A 16,505-nucleotide genomic window follows, 5' to 3' on the forward strand; every position below is an offset into this window, starting at 1 on the left:
TCTTTTTTGGAAACCAGAACACAGCGTTGCTTTCAATCAGAAATATTCTCGAAAATGGTTTGATAATGAGATACAAACAGCAACAAATTGCACTTGAGTTTACAAATTTGCGCAACACGGGTTCCTCCGGAGGGATTTACATACCACTTCAGAGTAAGCTGAAGGTAGCTGAGATTTGAGAAGACATGAACTGATCTTTTCTTGGTGACTGTTACTGAGACAAACAATTAGTTTGCAAATTTCTCAATCCTTGTTGTCCCAATCCAAACCACTACAATCGACTTCAATTGAAAAGCTTTCACATTATTGAACACTTGATAATAGACATAAAGTGACCATAGAGTAGAATGAATGTTAGGACGGAGCGCCTCCGTCTCAGTGAATGAAAAAAATAATTAATTTTAATTCTATTTTTTTTACGTTTTTTTGATATAAGAACGTACACAACTCGCATTGCCACCTGCAAGGTTTCGTCAACAGCTTACATTGGGTCAAAAGTAGTTGCACCAAGAAGATACCTATGAAGAACTGGGACGCTCTTAAAAAACGTCTGTAGATATAGTAGGGCTAGATATAAGAAGTTCGATACTGACTTCCTCAAAATTGTCTAAACAGAGTAGGAGATTATAACGGAATATAATTGAGAACCAAATTAAAACAGTGGAGATACAAAAAATTTATTCTTCACAACGGAGGCCAAACAAAAAAATTGTAACATCAATTTAAAAAAACAGGAAATTTTTTTAATTGTAAAGGATAAAAAAAAATACTGCAAAAAAGTTGTTTTCTTAACCAAATACAAAACAAGAAATTCATTAAGCAGGGCTCCTTGCTCAGATGTGTTGTACAAATAAAAGTAAGAACCAAAGCCGGTCGCCAAATAGCAGTAAAATCATAAGTACTTGAATTGAAAGTTTTGGAGACACGGCGGTTAAAAGGGGAAGAAATGGATTTAGATCAGATTCTATCGAAAAAACATCAACCTAATTTTTTTGTTGTTCATAAAAATATGAAAGAAGAAGAGTTCATTTTTTGTTCTACATCATTAAGCAACACAATGTAAGTCTGTTAACGTTTTGCAAATAATTGTAGTAGTTTCTCGGACAAAATGCGGAATGACAACAAACTAGAATCGTGAATTTTTCTGGTGGGTTTGAACAAATTTTGAAGGATCCTATAAAAATGGTAAAATTGTACAGGAAAATGCTTTGTTTTTGTTAATAAGCTTTTAAGTAGTAGTGCCAAAGAACTGACTAAAAAAATTGATGTAGAAATTTTGATTTGGGTATAAGCAACCATTGGTACATAAGCGATCAGACCTATGAAGAAAAGAGTGGACAATAACAATTTCATAATTTCACGAACCAAAGAAATATGAATATCACCTCAATAGAAGATTGTCTGGCTGCTCGATGGAAGATCGTAAGATATGTAGAGTAAGCAAAGCAAACAATGCGCAAAAGACCTTTTTGTCAATGATAATTTAATTTTGGACATTACAATGAAAACTACTCAGAACAGTAACTCCAGAGACAACAGACTACTATAACAACTCGTGCGAAGTTAGATGACAGCAGATATGGTAAGCTCTAGTTTGATTAAAAAAAGTTTGATAATGAGATACAAAGAGCTACAAATTGCCCTTGAGTTTGTACATTTACGCAACAGGGATTCCTCCGGAGGAATTAAAACCTCCTACTCACGTTACTCTAGAAGTAGCTGAGATTTGAGAAGACATTATCTGATTTTTTCCTGGTGACTGTTACTGAGCCAGACCATTAGGTTGCAGATTTCTCAATCCTTGTTGTACCAATTGAAATCCCTTCGATCATTTTCAAAAGAAAATTTTTAAATTATCAAACACGTTATAGAAGATATAATGTGACTATATAGTCAAATGAATGGTAGGACAGAGTGCCTCCTTCTCAGTGAATAAGGGGAATTTCTAATTTAAATTCTGGTTTTTGTTTTTGACGTATATTTAATATAAAAATGTACACAAATCACATTGCCACTATCAAGTTTTCGTCAACAATTTTTGTTTGGTCACACGTAGCTGTAGATGAAGTTGTTTGAGCTAATACCATTGTGCGATGTGTTAATATTAAGGTTTTAATGAGAAAAAAAACGTGGGAGAGTGATACTCTACTGGAATAGAACTTTGCTTGTCAAGTGTTTGATCTCTGAGACGTCACTAATATGAAAGCTCTTCCTGAAACATACCCGCGAATAATAGTATTAGGCTCTAAAATGTTTTGCTATGAATGCATCGAGATGATGTTTGGACTAGATTTTTACAACGCCATCCACCCGGTAACACGATGCAGACTAGAGTGGCTCATTCTTCCCTGCTTGCTTGCCAATAGGTTGGGTGGGCATAGGTTCAATGCTTAGCCAATTGCGGCCTTAAGCGGTCTTTATCCGGCATCTTGAGTTTTGTACTTGACTTGATTCAAAACTATAATGAATAAAATCTTGGATTTGCCGTAGTGTAAAATTTTAGTACAATATGAAGCCGTTTGGCGCACTTAAGGAAGTGGACACATCAAAAACTGACCCAATAAAAAAATTCAGACCTTGCTCAAATGAATCAATTTGAATAGCTGCTCACTATAGAGCAGCCATTGAAATAAATTCAATCTAGATCTAACTTGGAAAGCCAAAAGGAAAGCAAGTGATGCATAACTTATCCTCTGGTTGGGAACCCGAACAAACCCGGCAAGGTACGTAGGCACTTAATGGGGTAGCTTAATTCCAAGGCTCATCTCTTAATCAATTTTTACTCACCGGACGGAATCATTGCTTGAGTAGTATTCCAACAACATCCTTTTTCCAAGTGGGATGACCTCGGCGATCGTTTTTCCAGGTCCGGGTTCAATTGCTTTGTCGGGTGTGAGGACATCAAACTTAATGTTGTGGTCCATCAATATACGGCCACTATTTTCGTGCAAATATTCAACAAAGCAGTCATTGAAAACTTTCATATGGACAATTTCATCGACTCAGTTGAGGACTCTTAGAACGTTTCTATAGGTGAAATAAAATTGGATGCAAATTTTCCTTTTACGTTTTTCAAGCTGACAAAGTTCGTGTGCAGTGTATTAGGTCTGGCTGGTCCAACTGATGGGTTTTCTCAACCTAATGAGATGAATCCTCTCGTACATTTGGACCTAAGTTGAATCAAAACAAAAACTTTCATCTTGTGAGCAGGGGGTACAAACAGAACCATCATAGGAAATTTTAAATAACCAATGGTACTAAGTCTTTTGTCTAGGTACTTCAACCCTTTTGCAATGTTTCGAACTTAAGCAAAATTTGGCCTTTTTGAGGGAAAACATTTGGATGTAGAGTTACCAAAGACGCCAATGACACGGTCTTTGAGTGGTGCGTTGAACTTCCAAAGCTTGCCACAATCACAATATTCAAAATCTTCTTCTCTGGACTGTTCCAGCATTTTGAACTCCACAATTTTAGTGGTATCACTCAAGACCTATTTAGTGCAATCGGTTTTTTAAGGCTCCGTTAACTTCCCACTCTAGTGTGGGTAAAACAAAGCTTGCATTCGTTCTAGGCAAATAGCTTATATTGAGGTGATGACGCTTTCGTAGTTTGAAATGCTCGCCATTTGCCTCAGTTTTGGCTTGAAAAGGCAAACCGACAAAATTTTTTCGATATTGTGAAAAATTGCTTGCGTTGGCAGGTAGTACCATCGTACAGCAGCGGATAAACTTTATTTGTAAATACCCTATCTTCATTGGACACAGCTAACTTAAAATCCAGGAGCACGCCAGCGTTGACCAGTGGAACAATGTCACTACTTATGAGAAACCAGCACTCATTTGCGCGTGTAGTATGTCCGCTGAAGTTCTGGAGCTTATTTGCCGTGAGTGTTCTGATTACTTCCTGAGAACTAAGCAATTCACATTTGAGCCAAAGACGGACGCCGTCGAAAACATAAAGCTCGACTTTTTATCCAACGACCATGATGATAACTGTTTTTCATCTTTAGCGGCATTTGCAACTGAGCATACTGATGAACAAGGAAGTTTATTAATGTCATCTGGAATTTTTCGTTCTACTTCTTTTCAACGCTTATATGCTCCGTCTCCTACCATCTCCAAAAAAACTATTCTGCAGCATAGCAGATCCCAAATGACGAAGCCGAGCATCATATCAGGTATCAATTTTGGAGAACTGTTTTGACACCGAATGAATGGATCTCTGACGTCGAGAACGTATCTTCGTGGAGCATCACCATTCTGTTCTCAACGCTTATAGCAGCACTATGCGTATAGAGCAAAGAAATGATTTCATCATGAACTTTGTTAACATTTTCTTAAAAAACGGTGGCTTTGAACATCACTGTCAATGTACTGATTACTTGAGGTCTGAGATACAGGAACGATGCACATTCTTTTAGCTAACATCTTCTCTTCACTTTTTGAAAAATGGCCCTGAGTTAAAAATGGCACTGTCTCCAGTCAAACTATCATGGCCAGCCTCTATCATGGCCAGCCTCCAAGCTTTAATACCAGACCCCTCCAATAACCGATGAACTCTTCTGGCCCCTTCTATGTTACCGTGCGTAATACTTATTTGTTGTCGTTGACGAGTTCGATAATTGTATGCGGTATGCTCGCCCTGACTGTAATCCCCAAGCAACTGTTTTTGTTGGCTCAAGAAGTATAAATCTGGTCTGAATTGTAGTTCTTATGGAATCAGGTCTGCCAAAGAGCACTTTAAGCCCGTTGTATAAATTTGGATAGTCGAAGAAATGAACCCTTTGGGTTAATATCACCTTTTTTGGATTGACAATTTTCGAAACAGTTACAATAGCATTGTAAGCTCTGCCGTCTTACGTACACCGTCCATTTGGCTCATCTGATAGCTCGTTCATTTTGTCTAGGTTCTCTAACTGTTCTGGATGGCAGAATATTTTCGAAAAATTGAAACGATCAATATAATTCCTTGTATGAAGGTTTTCTGTGAGTATAAAGTAAATATTCGATTAGACTTCTGGGTCTAAATGTAATATTTTAATTAGTTCTGATAATAACAAAAATCATTTGCCCACTAAAAGTAATTTCAAAAATGGCTTAAAATAGTTTGACTAGCTTAATTTTTTTTGTTCTTTGGGACGAACTAATTGGAGTCAATGACCTGTTAAAAAAGCTGCTTTAATTGCTACTCTTATAGCTCCCAATTATTTGTTCTAACATCATGTTGTCAACACAATTGCCTTTTCTTCCTGAGATATAATTATGCATCATCTTGTCGAGCAAAAACTTTTCAATAAGATATATAAATACAAAAGACGTTTGTAAGTTTTCAGTTGAATTAATCAATCTCCATGAAGCCATGTGCTGCGAGAAGAGGAACTCAGTTGTCTGAAAGTATTTTGTAGCAACACATACAGATACGAACAAATCTCAGTAGCAGAAGTTTGAGAGTTAATGAAAAACAGTGGATTAATGCTGGTGGTCAGTAAAAGCCATATCAATATCAATTTTTGAACAGATTAAGAGGTAAGCAGAAGAAAACAAGATGAAAGTCGAAATTTTACAGCCAAATCATCAACAACTTCCTTAGTGAGAAGAATTTATTAAGAATTAGATTTGATAAATTTCGTTAATTTGTAATTGTTACCTTAGCATCACAAGCGTAATGTAAATTTACTACGAAAAAGATATCCAAATTGCTTGTTTCTGTTGCAAACTTAGCCAAGGAGTGTTTTAGGTGAAAGGCGGCTGCGAAGTGTTTAATGGCAGAAAAACAATTCCTTGTTTGTTTGCAAAAGTTATCTGAAATCTGTAAAAAAAACATTTGATTTCAAATATTAAACTTGAAAACTTTAAACTTCAAAGGTTTTGAGACAGACACAGTTCAAAAAAAGTTCAAGAAAATCGAGAGCCGCAAGTTTTCTGTTCACTGACAACTGAACACTGGTGAGAGTTTTGTTAGGCATTAGTTTACTCATGCAGACATTCCGAATGTTTAATCATACGTTACTGCTTTTGAAATAAAAAATAGGGGGAATCTTTCAATAACTACCCTAGTCATTGACCATTGCAAATCTTATAAGATCTTATAAGATTCTTATCTGCCCTTACAAGTTAATGCATTAATCTTGTAAGATTGTATAAGAGACTTACAAGATTTACTCAGAACTTATAAGATCTTATAAGAGTTGTGAAAATTCGTAAGATCTTATAAGATTCTTATAAGATATGTTTTAATCTTATAAGAGTTCCTAAGAGTAGCAACAACTGGAAAGATCTTATAAGGATCTTATAAGACTCATATTATTCTTACAAGATTAAAACATATCTTGTAAGTCCTTAAAAGACTCTTATAAGACACACATTATTCTTACAAGATTAAAACAAATCTTGTAAGTCCTTACAAGAATCTTATAAGACACACATTATTCTGCTAAGATTGAAGCAGATCTTGTATGATCATAATAGAATCTTATAAGAGACACAATATTCTTATAAGATAAAATCATATCTTGTAAGATCTTACACAAATCTTATAAGACACAGATTATTCTGCTAAGATTAAAGCAGATCTTGTATGATCATAATAGATTCCAATAAGGCACACACTATTCCTATAAGATTAAACTTATCTTGCGAGATCTTATAAGAATCTTATAAGACACAAAACATTCTTTTAAGATTAAGGCTTTTGGAAGAGCTGATGAATAGAATCTAATACAGAAAAATTTGATCTCGTTAGGTATAACAGATCTTGTAAGCATCTCCAAGTTTTTCTGTACATTGCTAAGAACCTATGAAGATACATGAGTCGCTAAAACGACTGAGAAGATTTTGAAGGATTGTCTTTGGCAAATATTTTGAAAACCTAATTTGCTCAAGGAACTCACAAGATGTAAAAACTGAGAACTAAAACTTGAATTATGATTCTGTCACGTTCATTTTGAAATTTAAGGCACAGATACATTGGTAGCAATCAGTGTAAGAAAGGTTGTAATGTTCAACTTGAAAGGCTACGTTCTCAAATATTAAATCAAAAAACGAAGATTTCGTATTGCTTTTATTTATTTGGTATTTCGATCAGCAAAGGTTTGAACAAACAACAACGTTTACAAGAAGAAAGCAGTGTTCTACAAGAAAAAACCCTGTTCTACCAAACGGAAATGATATTTTCACGTTGGAAAACAGGCTCAACAATGTTGGGCTCCAGAGTGTTAAGTGAAAATTCATTCAAGAGCAAACTAAAGAATGAAATTGAAGTAGCAATACAGGCAAAAATTAATGCTACATCCTGCCAAAGCCAAATCAAATTATAAAATTTTCAACATATTTAGATATAAAGTTAATCGGGCAAAACTTTGTTGCCAGACAAATTTTGATTTAAAAGAGTGAGAGCGTAGCCTTTGTAATCAAAGTATTAATCAGAAAGCGTACAGTCAAAATTAATTAGCTTTTTCCGTTTAATAAATTCACAAACATTTTAAATAACAGATTCACTATTTGTGACTGATGAAAGGTAAGTTAACAGATGTTTTTAGAGAATACAAAATTAAATAAACAGATCACAATTAGACATAGTAGCTTGCTGTACCACAGTTGCAGCAAGCAGTTTTGGCGAACAAGAATTATTTGAAACAAGCACTTCGTAAAAAACCTTAAGAAAGAGATCAAGAGTTTTAAATAGTTTGTGTTTCTTCTTAAGAACAATTAGTGCATTTTTGATTTCCGCAACCGAGACTGGTTGTACACTTTCGTATAGTTGTAGAGTAGAGCTTGTTTCGTGTAGAGTAGTTGAACAAGAGTGTGCAGTCAAGTAATTCCATACTAGATTCCTGCTGTTACACCTTTTTTGTAGAAATCGACTTCCTAAACAAAAGGGGACCGCAGAACCTCGAGATTTTTTAGTAGATAAAAACATAAATTTTTTATTTAATATTACAGAAGATATTTCAAAAACCTGAATCTATGATTCTAGCTGTACCACAGTTGCAGCTATTCGAAATGGTCAATTATGTTCATAACCTTCCTCCATTACACTGATAACCAGATGTTGACCAACATCTCGGACAACACATTTACGTTTTAATTCAGAGGCATCTATAGCCAGAAGTTCGCCTAAATCAGAGAGCCGGTAAAAGAAAGGGGAGTTCAATTTCGTGATGCGCACCTTTTCAATTGTGAGGTAAAATCTGACAATTGCGTACATTTTAGTTGACTGATAAAAACTTTCAATTTTAACAAAACTTCCACACGAGAGCTTTGCAATGCATTGCGCCAAGTTATTCGATAATTTGACGTAGGATAAAGAAGCAAAAATATTACCAATTCCATCGCTATATCGGGATTGATACAACGATTTGTCGAGAAAAGGAAACTTAGTAAGGCAACATTCGGTTACTTTGGTAAACAACACAAAATTTTCCTTTGGCACTGTTGTTCTGAGAGACCGAATAAGAATATTATGGCTTTTAAGGCTTACATGTGAAAACTGATGTTGAAGAAATTTTTCGAGCATTTTGTCCGGATTCCTAATTGTGCCACTGACAGCTGATAACAACTGATTATGGGCCGATTCGAATGCAAACGTGGAAAACAACCAGAGAGGCCCAATTCGGCGAACTTGTTCTACCAAGTGTCTCATCGAATGAAAATTGAATGACTGTGACGACAAACCAAAAGTGTCAACAAACTCTTCAAAAAAACTATTAATCAATTTTTCCGCTTCCATAAGATCATCTTCCTTTACTGAAACATTTGAAAGAAGCCTGATGGCCAAAGAGAGCTGCATGAATTTCTCAAAACATTTAATGAATCGCGGCTGGATTATATTTTCGGTAACACAGATAGGTGCAATATGGAAAAAAAATAATTTAAAATCCGCTGCTTTCCAATATTTGACCTCGTCTGGGGATCTGACTCGATGTTTTATTTCGTTGGGAATGTTACATTCAAACATCCGCTCTTTCAAAACAGATGTTTCTACTTTTTTCACAGCGTCAAAAAGCATTTTAGACAAAGTTTTTGCAGTCCCCAAAAACACTTGATGCATAGGATCAAAGGGGGCGTCTCAAGGAAAGCAAAACACAGTGTTCAGAGGGGTGCTTGATTTTACACCTAGGACAACCTCTTTAAAATTATCAGCAAGCTTGCCACAGTTTAAAAACGATATTGCTGAACGAGATTTTAATGAAGCCTTAACAGGAAATAACATTCGGTTAGTGTTCCTTATTCCTCTTATGAGGCAAACAGGGCAGCTGAAACATCCATTAAACTGATTCATGGCCAATGACAATGCCTTAGCAGGCATATCACAGATGAGACAACGCAATTTGAAAACTACCCGTCCTAATTTTTCAAATGAGTAATATTTTGCTGTTAAAAACTCGAGATCGATGGTTATTTTCCTTAAAAGATTCCTCATGTCAGGTTTTGAGAGACCATACCACAATGTCATGAGAGACATGTTTTCGAACGCTCCGCGTAAAATGGGCGGCAGGTTGTATATCTGAACCCACATAGGCCAGATAGCTATGGTTCTAGTTGAAAAAATGGACGCTCCATCGAAATTCAGAACAAGCTGCACCTCACCATTTATGAAGCAATCTAATGCACTAGCCCAAGGGCAACTACATTCCCACGACTCTAGAATGTACTCAGAGGTTCTTTCAAAAATTTTTTCAAACTGACCAATTAGATCAATGCTAAAAATTTTTTTGTCCTCAAACTCAGTTTTGATAATATTGGGAAGATACAGTATTGGTTTCCTAGCAAAAAGGTTATTGGGTGACGGAAGAGCAAAACCAATTAATCTTAAAACTTCTTTTTTTGCCGCTTCTGAAAATTTGTGTTTGCGGGCGATCGCATCAAAGTTCGCATGGAAACATTCGTACGATAAATCCGAACCGGCAAATAACTCAACTGACTCTAAATATATGTTAGCATCTTTGGGCTCAATTTCATAGTTAGGCTGCACAATTTCAAAATCATTTTCAAAATTGACCAAATGCATGGGAGTTGATGCAATCAATGGCGGTTCTATATTCACAAATCCTCCGCTAGAGTTCAAAATTTCATCAATCAGACTTTCATGTTGAACAAAAGCTTCATTGCATGGATTGTCACCTTCTACAGGTGAAAATACCTCATCGTCAATAGTTTCCGCAAAACTGTAAAGTTCACTGTAATTAAGTTCTGAAAAGGAACTGTTTGTATTTTCCAGTTCATCAAAATCAGTGACCAGACCACGCCTTCCATAGCGAGACGCCACTTCATTCGGTGTAAGATTTACATGCCTTAGTATTTCTGGTTGAGGATCGGGAAAATTTTCTGCCGCAGCAGAAGTTTTTCGTTTCCTCGTACTTGGTAGAGGAGTTTCAGGAAAAGGATTGCCATGCTTAGTGCTATGAGGACAGCCACACTCGCTATTGTAATCACCAAAATTGTGTCGGCCATACAGAACCAAAATTTCCTCACCTTCTTGAATGTCTTTTAAAACAACACAAGTCATTATTTTATCAAGGCGAACGTACTTTACATTTGGCACACATGATGAGTTAACAAACGATATGGGCCCTAACATTAGCCAAAGAACTTTTAACCGGTCACTTTGAATGAGCGAAAAGTCATTGAAATTTTCGATCACATCTGTATCAAACTCGCTTAAAAACCCAACAAGTCCTGCTATACATGTACCAGCTGAAATAGTTTGCCTAGCAAAAACGCCGAGACTGTCAAATTGATTGCTCGACAGGTACACAACCGGTTTGAAACAAACCGTCTCCAAAGAAGTTTGATACTCACCAAACAAGAAGGCGCGGAGATCCTTCTCATATCGATACTCAATATCAACCAGTTCACACTCCAGTTTATGCGCCTCGATTTCGTTAGTATTGATGAAGTGGCTTACAAGCTCACGATCAACTTTAGCTAGAGTTTGCCACTTCACAGTTTTGTTTTTGAAAAACTTCTCCTGCGCTTGATACATTGAACCTCTGAAAAAAGGCAAAGATTGAAAAAAATTAGGCAGCACAGCAATGGTTCATCTTCTTAGTGGTGCTAAACAATATACAACTCAGCGATTGCTTAGACGTTTGAAAACTTTTGAGCAATTAAAAGTCGAATTGACAGTTCTTGACAGTTCTTAATCGTGACTTGAGCAGGCGCGCTCATAGAGTCCAAGGTGGTTTGCTCCATCTTTTGCTCTTCTGAATGCATATCGGCTTGTTCCACACTGCTTGGTTACAGCTTCTAAAAGCAGACCGCAGTTTTAATTGAGCAGCATTTTTTTTCAATGCATAATCAATAGAAACAAACAGGCTAGCAAATACTTATGGCCGAAGAACGAGTTCATATGTTTAGCTCAATTTCAAGAAACCAATTGAAGCGAAGACAGCGAAGCGTGTTTTTCTTAAAGTAAAATGCAGTGGCTGCAAACATTTCAAAACAGAAAAAAACCGTTTCCGCACATTTTAAGTTGTTAAAAGATGAGCCATAAGCGTACCTCCGTTGCGCTCCAAGACTGGCTCAACAAGAGACTTACTACACGAACCTTGAAACACTTGTTCAGCGGCATAGTGAACCCTCTCACGGCCAGCCTCTGCTGGCTGCGTTTTAGATGGGAACCAGCATCCTTTCTCTCTTTCGTATCGAGTTAGAATATTACGAGCCAAAAATCTCCCAACTGATCGATAGTTGCAGACATTTCCTTTGTAAGCCAATAGATCTCTGCCGTTGAACAATAGAGTACCCTTCTTTGTTTTCTCAGGGGCACTTCGGCAGATCTAAAATATTTATTGGAAAAAATTATTTGTTTTTTTAAAGACAAATTTCAGAGATCCTATTCAGGTTCACATCACGTTTCGCGGCAAATACAAATCAGTGAAGCACCCACCATTACATTAGGTTTTACACTTTTTAACAAATATAGCCAAACTGCTTCAGCAACACTACAAACGTAATAGTAGATGTTTTAAGGAGCTTACTTGTTCTTCCAATTTCATCTCGAGTGCACCCAAAGAATTGTACAGAAACACAAGCTCCTTGCTGCTCTGTATCATGTATTTTTCTAATCTCACAAGACGGTCAGTCAGAAAAGAAACCAATGATTCGTCAAACTCATCTTCTGTAGAATAAAATGCACACAAAGCGGAGATTATTTTAAATCTAAAACTAACGAGGGCTGAAAACAAACAGAAAAACATTTTAAGTTGAAACACGGTGTAGGCAATTTTACGTAACAATATGAAAACTATGTTCATTCCTTTCTTACGTGAACTGTTTTAACGGACCTATGAAGCATACTCATGCTTATCGAAAAAAACATGATTTTAACATCTTTGATTCAATTGAACAAGAGAGCCGATATCTTATTAGATAAGTAAAATGTATCATAACGAAGCGTAAATCAAAGCAGGAAAAAATCTGGTCTATATAAAGACCAAGCTTAATTTATAACTGGTAACAGAACGCAGTTAAAATAATATTCTTTACTCTTGCATTTAAGAATTGAGCCCTTTTCAAACTACCAAATGTTTACAGCAAAATATTCTTCCGAGAAAACTATTGTGAAACAAACAACGCAACAAATAACGAAACAAATAACGAATAATAATGTGATTAAAACAATATGAGTATATGAACAGTGAGTTATCTCTCGTTTTCACTTTGCTTCTCTTTTAGGATGAAAGCAGAATAGCACCTCATAAAGTAACATTAACAGATAGAGTGGAGCAAAAGAGCATTTCCGCAGTTGAAACAAAATGAACTGACTTTAGTATCAAATACAAAACCACATAGTTCTGCGTTATCAGATTTAGTTCAGAGACTTAATAAACGAGGTAAACAATCGACAACTGAATTTGCTTTCTGAAGAAGTAGAAAGAAAATTGAGCAGATAACTGAATTATCTGAATATTTGCTGTGAATAGAGACGCATCAGATCTTAGACACGAAAAAAATCATGTCCACAAATGGATAAAAGTCAACTCCGGTTTTATAAGCATCAAAAAAGTTTGCGGTTATGGAGTTCGACAGCTCGTATTTGCCTTCAACAGTCCGCTGGCTTGTTGCATGTTTTTCTACCCTTCTTGGTGACACCTTTCTTTGCTTTTTCTCGTGATTGACTTGGTTGAAGCAATGTCAAACTTTTCTTGATCATCGCATGTTGTTCTCCATAAGCAGTATACTTGTTCGCAATCACTGATTCCTTGATAACATTACAATTATCTCCTTCAAGATTACCATTCTCAAGCTCCGGATTAACATTCTCTACTTCGGTGCCAGCCCTCCCCAACTCCTTGTTACCACTCTCTGAATCCGAGTTCACAGTCTCTAACTCCGTATTAGTCTCATTGGTATTAGAAGGAACCGAATCTTGGGTGTTATTTCTTCGAACATTATCTTGACTGAGAGAGGTGTCCAACTTACTACCAAGCGCATCAAGACCCTGCTGATTTACCAGACGGAGCGTGTATCGGTACAGCTTCTCACTGTACCGGCTTCCAAAAACAGTCCGTACAGCCTTCCTGTACTTTTCAGTACGCTCTTCGTCGGCTGGAGAACGCGTCACGGGGGCCCTTTTCGGGTCAATGACAATCAGTTTCAATTCCTCGGGAGACCAAAGCTTCGCAGCTATTCTTTTCGCCTTGTCAACGTCGGTTATACCGCCCAAAGTTAGGAGATTAACTTCGTTATGCATACACTCCGAGCTGCCAGATCCTGGTTCTGTAATCTCATCCTCTCCTGCATCATCAGGTGGGCTAGAGACTGTAAGAGGAGCTGCTCCATGAGAGTCAAGCTTTTCAGTGGTTTTCCTGACTAGTTTAGAGAGGTCTCCGGTAACTTTTGCGTCTAGTTCCATGCGTTTTTCGAATCGATCCATCATTGCCTCAAATCGATCCAGCGCTTTTTTCTGCAAACCAAAAAATTTTTAGCAATCCTAATTTGAACGACACATCAGTCACTTTTGAAAACCAGTCCTTGTGCGTACCACCGTTGCGCAACTACCAGAACCAATCAATATCAAGTTCCGAATATTAAAAGCGTGCGTAAGCAATAATAATTTGCGTGAGTTGGTTGAAATTGCACAACAAGTAAACGCAACTTCCGAAACCAACCCATCAAAGTTACTATCGCATACGCACGTTTTTATTGTCACAGAAATTTTTTAGCAAAGTTATTTTGAACAAATCAGTCACTTTGAAAATCAGTCAGAGTGCGTACCACCGTTGCGCATTCTGACTTATGAACTCTTAGACATTAAAACAATTTCTTGGATAGGATAGGTGCGTACCATCGTTGCGCAACTTCCAAAACAAACTAACTTTGAGCTCCTAATAAAATCGTTGCTCACAATGTAATTTTAAAGAATGACCTTTCTCTCCTTGAATGCCTCGGTGAAGTCTAAACACTTCGGACAAACTTGATTCGGATCACCTTTTCCAAGTTCTTCAAGGTCGATGTCTTCGAGCTGTAGGAGACCCGCATCCTTGCTTTTCTTTGTAGCTAATTGCATTCTATTTTCGAGTTCTTCCTCTTCATTTTGATTCTCGAATGCCGTTTCTCTTTGCTGGCTTCCATGTACGTCTTCATCATCAAGATGAGGATTCTCGATGATAATCTTTTCAAGTGCTGCTCGGGTAATGTCAATCTGATCAATGGTCTTTTTCTTATACAACTCAGCATTCAGAAATCGAGCCACCGGGATGACTCGACTCTTGTCGTCTTGCATGATATATATAGCTTCGCCATTTTTCATAACAATCATTTCTCTTTTGACTAATGACAATTTTTGTTCATCTTTAAAACCCGTTGGGAACTTTGGGGTGAAGTGGGGATAATACTCGAAACTATTGTCGCATTTATAATAGAACAGGAAGTAATAATTTGGAGGAAAATCAATTGTTTTCGTAGGAATGCGATGTGGTCTTGAATCCGACATTTTGCTTTCTGAAAACGAGAAACTACTGAGACTTGAGACGCTCACAATCTTGATAGGATTTATCATGAAAGTAATGAATACAAAAATCTGAAGGCTGATATTTTTTAGGGAAACAATTTTCCGGAGGGGTGCGTACCAACGTTGCGCACCTTAACACCAAGTGAGAAAACCGCTGGCTGTTCTGCTATTCAGCGCTAAAAATTGAAAATTTGTGCGTACCACCGTTGCGCATAAAACAATTTGCAGAGCTATCTGCAACATACCGATTTAACGTTTACTCTCTAATGGCCTGAAAAAAGCCTGAATTTTTGATCTGGTTGTTCTAAGAAAAAAGTACTTAGGTGGTTGTCAGATTTCGAGCTCAAAAATTAAATTTAGGCAAATTAACGAAAAGTGTTTTCCAATCGAGTCTTGGGCTTATTCTCTTGAACTGAGGGCTGACGGAGGAGTGTATCCCTTTTAATAGGTTCTGCGGGAGAAGGAATTTTTGATCTTGTTGTTCTACGAAAAAAGTACTTAGGTGGTTGTCAGATTTCGAGCTCAAAATTTAAATTTAGGCAACTTTACAAAAAGTGCTTTCCAATCTAGTCTTCGACTTATTCTACTGAACTGAGGGCTGGCGGAGGAGTGTATCTCTCCTAATAGCTTCTGCAGGAGAAGGAATTTTTGATCTGGTTGTTCTACGAAAAAAGTACTTGGGTGGCTGTCAGATTTCGAGCTGAAAAATTAGATTTAGGCAATTTAACGAAAAGTGTTTTCCAATCTAGTCTTGGACTTATTCTACTGAACTGAGGGCTGGCGGAGGCGTGTATCTTTCCTAATAGCTTCTGCGGGAGAACGAATTTTTGATCTGGTTGTTCTACGAAAAAAGTACTTAGGTGGTTGTCAGATTTCTAGCTCAAAAATTAAATTTAGGCAATTTAACGAAAAGTGTTTTCCAATCTAGTCTTGGACTTATTCTACTGAACTGAGGGCTGGCGGAGGAGCGTATCCCTCCTAAAAGGTTCTACAGGAGAAGGAAATTTTGATCTGGTTGTTCTACGAAAAAAGTACTCAGGTGGCTGTCAGATTTCGAGCTCAAAAATTAAATTTAGGCAATTTAACGAAAAGTGTTTTCCAATCTAGTCTTGGACTTATTCTACTGAACTGAGGGCTTGCGGAGGAGTTAATCCCTCCTAATAGGTCCTGCAGGAGAAGGAATTTTTGATCTGGCTGTTCTACGAAAAAAGTACTTAGGTGGTTGTCAGATTTCGATCTCAAAAATTAAATTTAGGCAATTTAACGAAAAGTGTTTTCCAATCTAGTCTTGGACTTATTCTACTGAACTGAGGGCTGGCGGAGGAGTGTATCTTTCCTAATAGCTTCTGCAGGAGAAGGAATTTTTGATCTGGTTGTTCTACGAAAAAAGTACTTAGGTGGTTGTCAGATTTCTAGCTCAAAAATTAAATTTAGGCAATTTAACGAAAAGTGTTTTCCAATCTAGTCTTGGACTTATTCTACTGAACTGAGGGCTGGCGGAGGAGTGTATCCCTCCTAAAAGGTCCTACAGGAGAAGAAATTTTTGATCT

Source organism: Convolutriloba macropyga, chromosome 9, assembly GCF_964194025.1.
Source record: "Convolutriloba macropyga chromosome 9, txConMacr16.3, whole genome shotgun sequence".
Classification (NCBI taxonomy): domain Eukaryota; kingdom Metazoa; phylum Xenacoelomorpha; order Acoela; family Convolutidae; genus Convolutriloba; species Convolutriloba macropyga.